The sequence below is a fragment of the Sprattus sprattus genome, assembly GCF_963457725.1.
Source record: "Sprattus sprattus genome assembly, chromosome: 19".
In the NCBI taxonomy this organism is placed as follows: domain Eukaryota; kingdom Metazoa; phylum Chordata; class Actinopteri; order Clupeiformes; family Clupeidae; genus Sprattus; species Sprattus sprattus.
In genome coordinates, this window is record NC_137917.1 from 26,103,754 (window position 1) to 26,106,253 (window position 2,500).

Genomic DNA, 2,500 nt, shown 5'->3' on the forward strand with positions numbered 1-2,500 from the left:
CTTCCATAGGAGTGTGTGTGCTGCTTCAATATGAGTGTGTGTGCTGCTTCCATAGGAGTGTGTGTGCTGCTTCAATATGAGTGTGTGTGCTGCTGCCATATGAGTGTGTGTGTGTGTGCGGCTTCCATATGAGTGTGTGTGATGCTTCCATAGGAGTGTGTGTGTGCGGTTTCCATATGAGTGTGTGTGCTGCTTCAATATGAGTGTGTGTGCTGCTTCAATATGAGTGTGTGTGCTGCTGCCATATGAGTGTGTGTGTGTGTGCGGCTTCCATATGAGTGTGTGTGTGCTGCTTCCATAGGAGTGTGTGTGCTGCTTCCATATGAGTGTGTGTGTGCTGCTTCCATATGAGTGTGTGTGCTGCTTCCATATGAGTGTGTGTGCTGCTTCCATAGGAGTGTGAGTGTGTGTGTGCGGCTTCCATAGGATGTGTGTGTGCTGCTTCCATAGGATGTGTGTGTGCTGCTTCCATAGGAGTGTGAGTGTGTGTGTGGCTTCCATAGGATGTGTGTGTGCTGCTTTCATAGGAGTGTGAGTGTGTGTGTGGCTTCCATAGGATGTGTGTGTGCTGCTTCCATAGGAGTGTGTGCTGCTGTCACCATGTTGGCTGAATCATCATCTGGACAAGCAGCACCCTCCCCAGGGTGTTTTGTGATTGTTGCGTAACTTGTCACTGAATTCTGTGGGAATTATCAAAAATTGATAACAAAAGTACATTTAAAAAAAAAAAGTAATGCAGACATGTTATTTTTGGCCGAAATATTGCGGTAAGAAGAAAAAAACATTTCAACCCACAATTGCAGAAAGTACAGAAAAAAATCTTTGAATTTGTGTGAATTTGCGTATACTCCGAGTATCACTAAATCCTCGAGGGACCGGCATACACCCTTTCCTCACCTCCTCTGCCTCTCAAATGTCAGCCACACAGCGGGGCCATGAGAACATGACTGAGGCCACACCGGCTCCCAAACACACACAGGCACGCGAGGCCATGAGAACATGACTGAGGCCACACCGGCTCCCAAACACACACAGGGTCTTTGGGAGAGTGTGGGCGTGACCTCCCTCCTTAATCCGGCTCCAGAGCGGAGATGTACGCGCCGGCTCAAGGTCTCCGCTCTGAAGACGCAGGCAAAGGGGGAGTTTAAACGGGTGTTATAATGTGCGGCCCCTGCGCTTTTCATGAAAGCCCTGCGCCTCTGTCTCCCTGTAATTGGTTCTTGATGGGTGTAGTTAGCGACGCTGTAAATAAATAAAAGTAAATAAATAGCGGCGGCTGAGGAGGATTCCAGAGGACACGAGAGGCGTCCTCTCTCATTTATCAGTTCTCGGGAATGATTACCCCCTGATTTGACTTCGCGCTGAAATGGAGTTTTTCTTCCCCTCAAAGTGAATAAGTGTGTGTGTGTGTGTGTGAATAAGTGTGTGTGTGTGTGTGTGTGTGTGTGTGTGTGAATAAGTGGCAGAAGTGGGATTTGCAACCCTCGGATTTTCGGTCTCCCAATTCTCATCTACTAATCACTCGACTGCACTGGGGAGTTATCCTCTTACCCGGCTACTTAACTTTGTGCTCTTTATCACCAAATCATTAAAGTTTTGATAAGCTGTTAAAGGAGATTACGCAGTTCTTTAAAATCGTCTAATCTTTTTGCAAGGAGACTGAGTATATGAAACAAAAAAAGGGTAATAACAGGATTTCGACACTGTTTTGTTAAGTCGGTATAATTTTCTCCCGTTGCCTTGGTGTTGATTGTGGGGGCGCTCGCTTTGAAAAGAGGTCCCAGCTGAGGGGTCACGGTCCCCACGATGCATCTGGACACGCCTTACTGAGCTCACGCAGCTCTCTCTCTCTCTCGCTCTCTCTCTCTCTCTCTCTCTCTTTCTCTCGCTCGCTCTCTCTCTCTCTTTCTCTCTCGCTAGCTCTCTCTCTCTCTCTCTCTCTCTTGCGTGCTCTCTCTTTCTCTCTCTCTACATCTTTCTCTCTCTCTTTCTCTCTCTCTCTTTCTCTTTCTCTCTCTCTCTTTCTCTGTCATGCTCACGCTTTCTCTCTCTCTCTCTTTCTCTCTCTCTCTTTCTCTGTCATTCTCACGCTTTCTCTCTCTCTCTTTCTCTCTCTTTCTCTCTCTCACTCTCTCTCTCAGAGCAATCACACCCTGTTCAGTGTGTTCGTCTCAGCTGGGCTCCTTTGGAAAAGAAAAATCTAATATGCTAGCAAAATACAGTTTTTTCAGAGAAACTGAAGGGGCAGGGGGTATTTTGCAGAAGGAGAATCGGTATTTTGAAAAAGAAGCAGTTAAATATTCAAGCATGTATCACTATTATTGAGTTGAATATCGACAAACATGCATCTGCATCCCAACTGTCAGTAGTAACACCTCCCCTGTGCGTGGGTTAGCAGGACTAGCCTTTAGCTAGTGAGCAGCACAAGCACAGCACATCATTAAAATCAGAACCTCTGAGAACAGAGAATGAGAACATGAGAAAACAAAGGGTGTCCTTA

General features: G+C 46.6%; 1 protein-coding gene across 1 annotated transcript in view; it reads left to right on the forward strand.

Annotated features, from left to right (window-relative positions):
- zfpm2a (zinc finger protein, FOG family member 2a) overlaps positions 1 to 2,500 on the forward strand; it is a gene marked incomplete at both ends in the record, with an annotated part of 161,821 nt that overhangs the window by 102,941 nt on the left and 56,380 nt on the right.